Source organism: Corvus brachyrhynchos, unplaced genomic scaffold (assembly GCF_000691975.1).
Source record: "Corvus brachyrhynchos isolate BGI_N302 unplaced genomic scaffold, ASM69197v1 scaffold115, whole genome shotgun sequence".
Lineage (NCBI taxonomy): Eukaryota > Metazoa > Chordata > Aves > Passeriformes > Corvidae > Corvus > Corvus brachyrhynchos.
Genome location: NW_008239553.1, coordinates 11193032 through 11207127, shown reverse-complemented (window position 1 = coordinate 11207127; position 14096 = coordinate 11193032). Strand labels below are relative to the sequence as shown.

At 46.9% G+C, this 14096-nt stretch overlaps 1 long non-coding RNA gene across 1 annotated transcript; it reads left to right on the top strand.

Annotated features, from left to right (window-relative positions):
* The first annotated feature begins 40 nt into the window (after positions 1–40).
* LOC108448606 lies at positions 41–8121 on the top strand. Its single transcript, XR_001864563.1, has 3 exons — positions 41–2349; positions 2671–3221; positions 3736–8121. It is a non-coding gene; the product is annotated as an uncharacterized LOC108448606 (long non-coding RNA).
* The last annotated feature ends 5975 nt before the right edge of the window (positions 8122–14096 follow it).

Below are 14096 nucleotides of genomic sequence, written 5' to 3'. Positions count from 1 at the left end.
CTCTCCGCCCGCTCCTCTGCTCCGGACTTGCCTTGGGATTGTGCTCCCAATGACGCCGCTTTTATCCCCACCCTCACCGCAGCATCCAGCTGTTCCCGCTAAACCGAGCGGTGAGGCTGCGCTGCTGGGCCGCCCCGGGATTCGGAGCGCCCCCGTGTCCTTCCCTCTGCACAGCAGGACATGGATGAATTAATTTGACTGTTTGACTTTATTTTTTTTTTTTTTCCCCACTATTTCGTAATATCTATTAAGATATCACAAAGAAAAGAAGACACCCACCCACCTAATTATTTTCTTTCACTATCGGTGATCCCATGGCCAGGGGAGTGAGAAGAAACGGGAAACAAACAGCAAGAACAAGGAAGACAAAGATGTTGGGGAAAAGACACAGAGAAAGAGACTGCTTTTGTCTTTCCAGAAGCTGGAAGAGATGGAGTGGATAGCTCCACTATAATTTTTCAGCCTCTTTCTAGTAATTCCCCTATGTGAAAGTAAACCAGAGGTGAATTCCTCAAAGTGCAAATTAATTTTGAATGTAATTCTGATTTAGTAGACATCAGTCTTAGCAACTACTAAAAGAGTTATAATAGGCCCCTTTCATTTACTCAGTGTATTGTATATATTATGGTGCATTGTCACACTCAGGCAGAATTGCAAATTAAGCCTTGGTTAAAGGGCAGAGTGTTCTTGCTCCTTTGTGATGCTGGGAATGAAATGGCTGCTGTTTCCATATGTGGTTCTTGGGAATGCATGCGTAACTCCTGTAACCCAAATAGGTATCCGTACTCCAACTGCAGTAGGAATGTCAGCTGATGAGGATCTGACTAGCCTGTCCTGCTTGTTTGGACCCCACATCCATTCTGCTGGTGTGACAGGCATTACAGGGTGTCTCAGAGCAGTGTACCATGACCCTACACAGAGTTCAGTAACTCTTTTTTGCTTCAGCTCTGGAAAGAAATGCTTGGGACCTGTGCACTTGTGAAGCTCTCCTGTGAGCCTACCTGCACCATCTGATGCAGGTGCCAGAAAACACAAGCAGCACATTGTTGTCAGGAAGTCAACACTGTCTTTGTAGAAAACAACTTTTACCTTGCTGATAAGAGCACATTTTACATGTCCCAGCGGTGGCTAACAGGGACAGGGTGACCTTCGCAATGTTCCCCAGCAACAGGAACTGTTCCAGCCTTCCTCTTTTTTCACCGTGGGAATATCAGAGGTTTGGAACAGACCAGCTCCCCCTCCCCTGCACTGTCACTGCTGTGGTACATTAACTTTTTCTCTCTTGCACTCTTTGTATTTAGCAGCACCCGGAGCAGTCAGCCCTCTGTGCTCCCTGACATCCTCTGAGGGAGAAAGCCAATGCCCTTTGCATCATCTGTCCTTGCTGGCACATTTGCAAGTTCTGTCTGTCACTCAGAGGTATGGAAAGCAAAACCAGTAGCAGCTCGTCCTTCTACAGGCAACAAGACAGCAGCTGTCTCTGGAAGAAGCAGTGCTTGGATATATTCAGGGCAATTATATACCACAGTTCCACGCTTCTTGTCATTCTTGTTGTTTGCTACTAATGGAGAGTTCTGGTGCATCAGTGTTGTGTACATCTGCAGCAAGACTGGGCTTTTTTCCTCCCCTAGAGCTGCAAAGGCATCCCTCCCAAGCTCTCTTTTGTAGCCATGGCAGAACTTAGAGCTTCTGTTTCTTGCCTTCTCCGGATCTTTCCTATGAATAACAAGGTAACCACCTTGCTGCACCCTGGTTTTAGTACTCTTCACTTACTTTTGCCTAAGGCTTGGAAACCCCTGGGTTGTAGCTTCCTGCAGCACTCTTGTCTTATGTCACTGAATCTATGAAAATGATCCCTGAAAATAATTCTTGGCTGTGGTCTGCTTTCCTGGTACCTTACTTATTGAAAAAAAAAAAAAAAAAATTGTATTTGGAAAATGCCTCGTACTTCAAGGTAGGTTGGTTGCTGTCAGGGAAGTACCTGGGTAAGATATGGCTCACTGCCCTCCAGGGAGCCTGCTGCTGTCCCACACCCCACAGTTGCACATGCTGTATCCACCTCCCCCCTGACCCCTCTGCTTGTACTGCCCACCAGCAGACTTGACCACAGTGCCTGCCAGCCCAATTTGCCTGCTGCCAGCTCACAGGGAGCCACGTCTGAGATCTGAGACACGTTTTTTTTTTCAGTTTGGCATGATGTAGAGTGCATTAGGACCAAGGAAGGCAGCACCTGTGAGAAGAGACAGTCCTAACATCATATAAAAGTGCATCTACTGGTGATATTTGAGTCAAGTGGGCACCCTGTGCATGGACAGGTCTTCCATCTGTTGTATGAACCCTCCAGCCCAGGTAAGGATTAGGTGCCACCTGGGAGCTTGTGCCTGGATAACCTGTGCTGGTTGGCTCCCCGTGTGGGGTAGCATCATAGGCTGGCTTGTGTTGGAAGGGACCTTCAAAGATTATCTAATCCAACACCCCTTCCACAAGACCAGGTTGCTCAGAGCTCCATCCAGCCTGGTGCTGAACACTGCCAGGGATGGGGCATCTGCAACTTCTCTAGGCAATCTATTCCAGTGCCTCACCACCCTCATAGTAAAGAATTTCTTTCTAATACCTACTCTAAATTATCTTCCTTTAGCTGAAAATTGCTGCTTTTCCTCCTTTCATTAGGGGCCTTGGTAACTTGTCTCTGTCATAAGCCCTCTTAATACAATGAAAAGTGAGGTACCTGCTGGATGTGAGAAACTGGGGGCTCTAGACGTCAGAAACAGCATTACCCACTGCAGAGCTGATCAACAACTAAGACTGATGGCCAACAACCAAGCAGGACCCACCTGAGGGGTGATTTGGTGAAAGCCCTGTACATCTCTGCCTGAGCCTCGCCACCACTTCAGCCTTGCTGTTGTAGCACCTTGGAGCCCTCGTGTGTGCCGGGCGATCCCTGTGAGCACGCAGCCGCTCCACAGCCTCGCCCCATTCTGTGCAGCCTCTCGTGCGTAGTGAGAGCTGCAAGGGACCGTGTAACGAGTAATTGGCTCAGAGCGCAGCGCTGGCCGTGACTATAAGTTCATCTGTACGCGATGTTGCACTGCACCGCTCCCTAACTATTTTCAACACAATTGATTTTCATTACGGAAAATGCTTTCCCTGAAGGAGACGGCAGCGGTGATGCGCAGTGGCACAGCAGAGCTGAACTTCATCTTGGGCACGAAACGCACCATGTAAGTATGTATCAGTGTCAAGTCTGGGGGAAATGGTGCTTTTTCCATTGCTGTTCCAAGCCCCAAAACCCATACTCACCCTTCTCTGGGGCCGAGGAACTGCCAGCACCAGAGGAAAAAGGAGGAGGGGAACAGCCCCTTGCCTCTCTCACCCCTGGCTACTGCAGCTCCTCAGGGGAGGGAGCAGATGGGCCCCTCTGAGCTCATTGTCACCCTCTTCCACCACTGGTACCCCCATTGCAGGAAGGGGGTGAATGCTGTTGTGCTGCCCCTGGGAACCCTTGACATAGGCATGTCTGGAAAACTGTATGGGGATCATCCTCCAGCTGCCTGCTCAGGTTTTGGAGGCACATAACTTACTGCTAAGGTATTCTCTTTTTTACTAAGTATTTAGCAGTGGCTGTTCTAGAGATTAGTAGAGAATGACAGGGGAAAAAACCTAAACCCCACAGATGACTTTTACAGTCAGGTTTGGTATACCAGTACTCCCACGCCTGTGTTTCTCTCCCAACAGGAGCCAAATTGCACAGCCTTATGTAACCAGCTATATAAAGAGTGCCTTGAAGGAAAGTGAAAACGCTGCCTACCCCCCACCCCCAGCACCGTCACCCCCAGCACCTCCTGCTCTCCTCCAGGTGTGTGGGCTGCCCATGGCTCAGCTGCCCCCCCCAAAGGCACCTGAAGCCTGAGTGCTGCTGCTTAAAGATGCCCAAGTGCCATCTCCATGCCTGATGTGCACCCAAATGCCCAAGGTGCATCTGTCCCTGTCTGTGCCTCGGGAAACTGCCTCTAGCTCTAGTGTGTCACTGGCTGAGGTGTTCCCATGGTCAGGGGTAGGGGGATAGAGGACAAGGAGAGGGAGTTTACACACACCATGCAATGCAAAGCATAAACTGGGCAGCGTGCTCAAGACTTTGCTTGCCCAGCTGCAGAGGGCATTTGAGGCAGGGTGAGCAATCATTCAGCCTTGTGGTTTGTCTCTGGACCTTTCAGAGTAGTGTGGGGGCAGTCCTGGGTTTGCTAAAGTGCTCCCGGGACCTACTATTCTGTATAAGTGTGTGCGTATGTATCTATACGGACACTCACTTCTGAAACAAAGACTGCCTAACGGAGCTGTGACCTGGGATGTCTGCAGCAAACCAGGCATCACACAGAGATGTAGGCACAAAGCACGTGGGTTGCATGAGCAGGAAGCTGGAAGAAAACTGGAGCTGTAGCTCAGTGTTCCTGCCTGAGCCCAGCTTGGAGACTTCCTACAGGGCGCTCACACCTGCGCTGTAACTGCGTTTTTATTTTCATCCTGAAAATGTTTTACAAACAGTGCCTGGGGACAAGCATGGCTTTGCCGGGTCTCTCTCTCTCTCTCTCTCTTTCATAAACATGCAGATGGCTCACCTTTCCTAAACTGTTCTCTAAATGTTTTCCTCCCAGCTCTAAATGACACTTGGGAGGATGCGAAGGGCAGCAGTGAAGGGAGCTGTGCCTTTGTTGTGCACATAATTCCAAAACAGTCATGTAAAATACATAATTGCTGGGGCAAGAACTGCTTAAAACATGAATTCTAACTCAGCTGGCAGCTGCTGTAGCAGGGACCAAGGATGCTGTGGGAGAGGGTGTCTGTGCAGAGGTTGAAGCTGAGCAGCAAAGCACAGGGTGCAGGATTACTGTCAAAACCCTGCTGCTATGGTGACTTTTGGTTATTTTTAATTGTTTCCACCTCCCTTTTCATGCCTTCTCATAGATGAAAGCAGTTTTATCCACCTCATGAGAGAGAAGTGTTGTGGGAGGCAATTCACATATCTATATAAAAATATGTCATGCTATAAAGGTTTTTCTCATACTGATGTAGATGGAAGCTTCAGATTTTTCTCATTTTTGGGGGGAGGCAGGATTTATGAATTAACTCGGTCAACACTGAGCTAGAAGCCAGCCAGGAAAGCAGCCCAGCTCCATAAGCACTGCCATGCCCAAGGAAAATCCAAACTGCAGTTGTAGCGCCTTTCCGTACAGAGCCACAGCTCTGAGGTGGAGGCCTCTTTGCAGCCCATGCACTTCACAGGGGTCAGGAGAAAAGCCTTTGGAGTGATATAAACATGCCATGTGCCAGCATAAGTCAGGTTGCCTGTAACAGGGCTGGGGATGGGAGAAGGGTTTTCTGTGAGAAATACCTGCCCAGGGGAAGGGGAGGTGCTGCGGTTTTCACCACAGGAGCACTGTGTCTCATGAACTCTTTGCTCTGGACCTCCTTCCCTGTATAACTGCTTCTCATTTTTTCCTTCACTTCCCTTATTGTACTTTGCCGTAGGCAACATTCAGCACACAAATCTGTTTTTTCATGTTTGTACAGCTCCTTAGACAATATGTATGGCCTTTGAACACTTATGGTAACATGATTATTTTAGGGCATTGACAGCTGTTCAGATTTCCTTTATAGTATTGTTTGGATCCTTTTTCTTCAAATGTGAAAGTATTGCTAATGCAGGCTGTGCTGATAATGTAGACTCAAGCTAGCTTATTTCAATATGTATGAGATTTCTTCCTATGCAATACGGGAACCTTCCTGAAGTTGAAATGAGTCATTACTCCCTCATAAACCTGCTGCAGACAGTCCCCTCCGCTGGCAGCAGCTCAGAGCCTTCTCCGTGTTATGCCACTTGCAAAGAACTGTCTGTATGTGTGTGTGTCTCTCTGTTTTTCTTCTTCTCCCCCCTCTGCCCCGGCTTTCCACAGTAATTGCCATTCTCCTCCATTCCCACAAGTACAGGGAGAGCTACGGGAAATTATATTGCTAATTAAGGTATGGAAGAGAATACAAAGCTGTAAACTATAAATACTTCATCTGTGTTAAAAACCGGTGACATGTATTGTCCTTGCTGGTTGGAAGCCAAGGAAGTAGGCAGAGACTTCAGGAGCAGGCAGTGCAGGCAGCATGCTCTCAGAGAGCCTCTGACTGCTGCCCCCAGACTCAAGTCACAGCATTGCTGCAGCAAGAAATCAGGATCACAAGCAAAGCCACGATTCCATGTTATCCAGGTTTTCTAAATACAAGCTGCACCAAAGTACAGGTGATGCCTGTCAGGATTTTTATATAGTGTCAGGCTTAAAGCAGCAGCTTTCTAGCAGCAGCGTAGCCCATGGTGATGGGATGAAGCTGGAAGGCTGCTCGCAGCCTCTGCAGCAGCACCCCAGCGAAGGCATGCACTGGTGCTTTAGTGCACCCCAGGCCCCCCTGCACGGACCTGCTGCAGCTGCCTGGAGCATCGCCCGGGGTGCAACCTGCTGGTGCCTGTAGCAGCTGTCTGGTGCCCAGCTCATCCACACCCAGTGCCTGCTGGTCCTGCCTGGCTGGTGGGGCTGCGGGGCCTTCCAGAAGGATGATGCCTCAGGGCAGGGGTGTGGAAGAGGTGTCTTGCTGGGAGCCATTAATTCCTTCTGAACACTCACTTTCTGCCTGGCACTGTCAAGCCACGATGTGCCTGGGTTAATCTGTACTTCATGTCATGGGCCAAGTTCCTGCCTGTAAATCCTGGATTTGTGCAGAGGTGTTAAAACCACTTTATGTTATTTTGTGGCTGAAGAGGGAGAATGAGCACTGGGAGTGGTGCCTTCTGCTACTGCACCCACAGACTGCACCCCAGGTATGAGTTTTTCTTTACAACCAAATCAAGTTAGGTTTGGAATAATCCACACTTTCTTGGTTCTGATGGAATTTAAGATGTTCCCATTCTTGACAGGCAAGAGATTTAAGAAAAATACTAAATATTCAGAAAAAAACAATAAACTTTGATACTTGGTGATGCTGGGTATGCACAAAATTCATGTTTTCTAGGTCATAAAAATAGGAATGGGAACAGAGATCTGATCCACAAAAGTACTTATATGATACTACTGGTCACTACAAGTGCTTCAGTTCAAAGTCTCAGTTTTCAAAACCTGTGCCAAGATGCTGAGTTGACACATGTGAAGAAGTTCATACCCATTAACCAGAGCTACAGGAGGTGCTGGCAGCACTCCTTGGCCCTAAAGTGGTGCAGGCAGCACAAGATCAATTAGCTAAAACACCTGACTACCTGACTGTTTATCAGACAGAGGGGGCCACTCCGCATTGGTTTGGTTTGGTAAATCATTCTGTTTGAGGCAGTTTTTCACAATTAAACCAATATTACACTCGCAACTATATGCAAAAGGACATATTTCCCAATGGAAGCACTCTGAGTTCAAGCGCTTACAGAAATAAAGTTGTGCTTTCCTCCTCAGCTTTGACAGTCGGTGCCTATTTGTTACAATGGTGGTTCATTACTTAATGGGGCCCTTTGGCCCATGTTTCTTGCCTAACATGCTTCATGTTGTGCAGTGAATGAAACAGAGTTTTGAACAGCCCATTCTGCCTAGAGAATGAGGCAGGTGTTGTGCGAGACAATAATGCCATAAACAGCTTTATTGTTATTTGTGTATACCAAGAAGCTAGATCAGTGTTTCAAGCAGGTTTCATCTCACCTCTGTTTAGCACCAAAAGGAAATTTGCCCCTTGGAGCTGATGTGATCCAACAGCTCTATGCTCCCTTCCCTCTGCCATGGCTCCCAGTCAAGGGACTCCCGGTTTCTGCTACCCTGGGACTTAGGGACGTTGCTTCTGCCAGCTCAGGGAGCAGAGCCCGCTCAGAGGGCTGCCAGGGCTGGTGTCAATGTAGAGAGGGAAAAGTTGGACTCCTCTCCTTGGCAGCAAGCTGTTAGATCAATGCAAGCCATAAATAATATCAACCACCCTTTCTAAGGAACAAGCACATTGCCTGAGGAAAAGTGCTCTCAGTTCTTAATTAACTGCCCAAGCTGCAATACACAAGCTCTCTTCTGCACAAAATGAAGTGCCTGTAGAATGAACTGCCCTGCTTACCATGGCCTGTTCTGGGTGAGAGAACTGTTTGCCCACAGGGCTTCTGTGTGCAGCCCGGGTGCAGCAGGATAGACACTCACCAGGCACTGATGAAGAGCAGATAAACCTGCTCACCAGGAGGTTGTTTCTCCCTGAATGCCCCCTCCCTCCCCAAGGAAAGGACAGCAAGAGAAGGCTTTCAAAACCCAAACCTTCTGGAAAAAATCCTGTGACTGCACTGAATAGTGCAGGCTGTGCCTCTTCCCCAGTGATATGAGAGGGACCCATCTTCCCCTGCACACCATAGGCACCAACACCTTTTTTCTGGGTAGCAGCCTCTGGTTATCTGGTTACCCAGTGAAGCTCAAAGCTCACCATGAGCCACTAGATTGCTGCAGTGAGCAGTGATACGTAGTTCTGCAGGGTCCCTCTGCAGTCAGTGGTGGGGGATAAGCAGAGCAAAGTCACAGAATCACAGAATAGTTTGGGTCATCTAGTCCAGCCCCCCCAGAAATAAGCAGGAACACCAACTAGATCAGATTGCTCAGAGACCTGTCCAACCTGAGGGAATATTTCTAGGGATAGGGCATCTACCATGTCTCTGAGCATCCTCTTCCAGTGTCTTACCACCCTCATTGTAAAAAACTTCTTTGTTATATCTAGCCTAAGGACACCCTCCTTTAGTTTAAAACCATTAGTCCTTGTCCTATTGGTACAGGCTTCAGTGTAAATCGTGTCCCCATCTTTTTTGTAAGCCCCATTCAAGTACTGAAAAGCAATGAGGTTTCCCTAGAACCTTCTCTTCTCCAGGCTTTCCTCATAAGAGAAGTGCTCCATCCCTTTGATCATTTTTGTGGCCCTCTTCTGAACCTATTCCAACAGATCCGTGTCCTTCCTGTGCTGGGGACCCCGGAGCTGGATGCAGCACTGCAGGTGGGGTCTTCTCCACACCCCAGCACCTCAATGTCTTTCTTGTTGGAAGGGGCCCAGAACTGAACACAGGATTTGAGATGCAGCCTCACCAGTGCCAAGTACAGGAGGATGATCATTGCCCTGGTCCTACTGGACACACTATTGTCCTTTATGTCCAGCTTTTCTTCCACCAGCACTACAAAGTCCTCCTCCACAGGGCTGCTCTCAAACCCTTCACACCCCAGCCTGTATCGATACTGGGGGTCACCCCAGTCCAAGGGCACGACCTTGCACTTAACCTTATTATTCAGCCTCATAGAAGCTCATGAGGTTGACATGGTCCCACCTCTTGAGCTTATCCAGGTCCCTCTGGACAGCATCCTGCCCCTCAGGCATCATGCTCTTTACCTTCCCACAGATGCAATTTAGTTGAATATGCATTTGCTGAGCCCTGTGTACTTTGCTGTCACGACCCTTTAGCACTTCTGGAATATAACCAATATTTCCTTAGGGTAGTGCTGTAAAATACTTTCCCTTTTTTATTTGATGGCTTATAAATGAGTTTTAACTAAACTGGATAGAAGGATAGGTGTTCAGTCTCATGGCAGCCTCCATGCTCAGGCTGCCTCCACTTTCAGTACAAACCTTTCTTGTGATTTCTCTCTTTGAGAAGCTCCCAGCTGTGCTGTGGAAGGATGAACAAGCCCTCACTTGTCCCACACAATTCCACTTTGGTAGACTGAGCTTGTTGACTATTTCCTTGCTTTTCTTTGCATATCTTAGAAAAATTATGGTCTCCTAAAAAACCATATGTGCTTCCTGAGGGTAGGAAAGCATCCCCTCTAAAGCAAATGCTGTTCAGGCTGGAGGGAAAACTAGGGGCTTCCTAGAGCAATTGCTAAAGCTTTTTCCTCTCTCTGGAGCAGCAGAGCACCAGTAGCTCAAACCCCAACCCACCATGAGCTCAATGCTGAACAGAAAGCATGTCAACGTGAGTAACTTTATCAGTCAGAGCCTTGCCCGGCAGTTTTCTGCAAGCCAATTTGAGGGACCCACAGCTGTAAGCAGGGAGGGAGATGAGAATGGTTCCCATGACCATCTTCCAACATCTCATTCTCTTAGAGAAGGGGCTTTTGGCTTCTGGGTAACACAGTTGGTCTTGCAAGGCACATGGTGTTAGTCCAGGCTGAATAGCTGTCAGGACTGGATTCTGCCTGTTGTCTGTGCACCGAGACATCACATTTTTAATGATACAGTTGGAGATGTTTTGGGGTTTTTTTTCCCCATTAGATCTTTGCTTCATTAAAAGTCTCAAGACATACACTAGGAGAAAGAATTATGGCAACACAGAAAGCTATCAGCTCATTCCTGTGCAATTTTCACATGCATGCACCTCTGTTAACTAAGCTGTGTCAGCAATGCTGCATCTGTATATACATCTGCATACATACCTATATATGCATACATTTTGCATAAAGTGTTTATATCACAAGGCAAAGGTTGGAAAAAATGTGCTTCTTGTGCATGAGGATGCTTATACTGTTCTGCTAATGGAGAAGTGAATTTGCATGAGCCTGGGCATGTAATTGTATTAGGATTTGTAAATAATTTATATGCATTTTGTCAATTTAAACTAAATACTGTATCTAATACCTTATAGGTGAAGTCATTAGGCTTCATAAGGCAGACTCAAACATGATGTTAGCATAATGCAAGCTGTACATGAACAGAATAAGGACTCTGTTCCCTCAGACTGGGCTGTAAATGAGACTTACACGAGCATGCATTTGTTTCAGTTGATGGGAAGATTTAAACCTATTCGAATGTCTTTATTCCAGATATCAGGGTCTTTTAAAAGGTCTTTTATTCTTGTTGTCGTGTTTTGTACTAAAACAAAATGCCAATGAGTAAGAAAAATAGAGGCCATATGCACATGTCAGGTATGAACACCTCTAATGAGTAAGTCTGTATGTCTGTCAGGCTGGCTGTAAGAGGTTCTCCTTTCCCTCGCTCCATGGTGACAGCTTATTTGGAAAGTTGGGCTAATGTCTTCCATGTGGATAAATGCTGAAGGTGTCATTTCGCAGCTGTGCTCTCTTGAGAGCTGAGGTTGGAAAGGGATGATTTATTTCCACCTGTAAATTCCTGGGTTTGCTAACTGAGATTGTACTTCTTCTCACTGGTAACTGAAATACTTATGCCACTTGTGGGTGACAATGGTGTAGCCATACATACCTGTGTGATTCATATCTCAAATCATATGAAAATCCTTTCGAAAACCCCCAAGAGTAACTTGTCAGGGTGATACGCAGTGCAGGTCTCTTAGAGAGACACTGCTGCCAAGGGCTGGATCAAATGCTAGTGACAGTTTCTGAGAAATTAAAGTTTACAGCATGTTGATGCCAAGAAAAAAGTAAAGCATTTGGCAATAAATCTTTTGGGAAAGGACGTGGCACAACTAGATAGGAAGGGATGGTATCGTGCTGGCATAATTTATGCCACAAGGTGCAGTGAGAAGTGCAAGATTGGAGCCCATGTATTCATTGCTCCACATAGGCAACCCGCTGGAGCTGCAGAGGTGATCTGGAGCTGCACTGGCACACCCCAGGATGAGGCAACCCAAGGACTGCAGGGCACCAGGTGAAAGCAGCAGTGCAGGGTTTTCATGCTGCAGGGCCAGCTTCACCCCATGCATTCTTTTGTACAGGAAGAGCAGGAAATGCTCTGCTCTCCTTGCAAATGGCAATGAAGTTTGCATCTAGTGGGTTTTTATCATAAGCTTATCATCAAGCCTCTCACACAATTTAAGGTTCTCCCACAAAATGACAAATTTGTGAATGGGCAGGAATTCTATCCTGAGTTTTTACAAAGCAATTACTAAAATTTGGAAACTGTTTGTTCTCTGGATGACATTATTAAAACGCATTGACCTTCATGACAGTCTTGCTGACGAACTAAAATGGGCAGGAAGCAGGCAGAAATGCAGCATTCCAGTGTTGCTGGCCAGTTTTTGTGTCAGATATATTTCCTTTATTGCTCTAAAGTGGTGCAAGGAAATACTTTTTTTTTTTTTTTTTTGCTGCTTTAGATATCCATCCATCACCTGAATTTTTCTTGATATCATTGCACTGCTCTGGGGGGCATCTGGCATCTGTTTATTCATGTGCTGAGAGCTTGCTTCAGTGAACTGCTGATGGAAGAGTTCAACATCTCTCTGCTCATCAGAGCTGGTTTATTTGTTTAATCAGCAGCTCTGTGCTCTTGGTTGTCTGTACCCTGTGAAGCTGGGACTGTGCCTCCACATCAGTATTAGAGGAGGATTACATTGCAATTCAGCTTGATCTTTCCATTCAACATGCAGCTATGCTTACTTTTTCATTTGTGTTAGGCCAGACCATCACATTGCAACAGAGCTACATCAGTTTATGCTGGGTGAGGGGCCCTGCAAATGCTGTGTGCTTCAAAGTGCTGCCAAAAGAAGCCCCTGATAGATTAACTGCCCACAGCACCCAATGATCAAAGCAAACACTCTCAGGTGATGCTGTGAAGAGAAATAGGGGAAAGCCATCCTAACGACACCATTTGTTGAAGGAATAACATGTGTGCTTCTTCCTTTTCCTTGTTGCCCTCTTTGGGGTGAGCACTCATCCCTGGAGACTTGTTTTTGTAATGGCAGAAAGTTGGATAGGGAGTGTAGAAAGATTTATTGCCGGCCCTCCATTGCTTGCTTGCTGTATTTCAGAAGTCATAGAAGGAGGTGATGGTGAAGAAGAGTGTTAAGACAGGATGAAGAAAAAGATCTATTACTACCAGTGAGGGTGCATTTTTAATGGATCTTGCAGCAGACATATTAAAATGCATATATTAAAAAAGGCAGTACTGGCTGTTTTGTCTTTGTAGAAGGAACAGGAAGAAAATTACCTTCAAGAAGAACTTGAATGCAGAATTTTTAAAGGTCCAGAGAAGTTATTTCAGACAGGACTGGTAATGCCATGCAACCATAATGGATACACCCTTCTAGATGAAAATAAATAGGTCAGGCCACTTGGAATGAATATACAAAGGTTGCCAGAATAAGTACAAATAAGACAAAGATGGCTGAGGCCCATCTGGAATTAATTGCGGGCATGGATGTCAAGGACAACCGGAAAGGTACATCCATAACAAAAGGAAAACTAAGGATAACATGGGCCTGTTGGTAAATGAAGGGTGGGCAGTGATAGCACAGGCACTGAATGCCTTCTTCGCATTGGTCTTCACTGACAAGACCAGCCATCAGGAACCCCTGACCCGGGAGCCCAGGGTAAGGGAATGTTGGAAGACTTTCCCTTGGCTGAAGAGGATTGGGCTAGAGGACATCCACAAGTCTGTGGGCCCAGACAGGAGGCATCCACGAGTGCTGAGAGAACTGGCAGATACGATGCTGGGCCACTCACCATCATCTTTGTGGCAATCAGAAGAGGTGCCTGAAGGACTGGAAGAAAGTGAGTGTCACCTCAGCCTTCCAAAAGGGTAAGAAGAACCCAGGGAACTACTGTTTTTTTTACCTCATTCTGGAGGCCATCTCCAGCCACGTGGATGACAAGAAGGTGATCAGTAGTCAGCATGGATTCAACTAAAGGTAAGTGATGCTTGACCAACCTGATTGCCTTCTACAGTGAAACAACTACCTGGATGAATGAAGGGAGAGCAGTGGATATTGTCTACCTCAACTTGAACAAGGCTTTTGACACTGTCTCTCACAGCATCCTCATAGGCAAAGTCAGGAAGCGTGGACTGGATGTGTGGACATTGCGGTGGACTGAGACCTGGCTGAATGGCAGATCCCAGGGGGCTGTAATAGTGGCACAGGGTCTGGTTAGAGGCCTGTCCCTAGTGGTGTCCCCCAGGGTTCTATACTGCACCAAGTGTTGTTTAACTTGTTCATCAGTGACTTGGATGAAGGAACTGATGCCTTCTCAGCAAGTTTGCTGAAGACACAAAGCTGTGAGGAGTGGTCAATACCCCAGAGGGCTGTGTTGCCTTTCAGAAGGACCTTGACAAGTTGGAGAGATGGGCAGCGAGGAACCTTCTGAAATTCCACAAAGGCA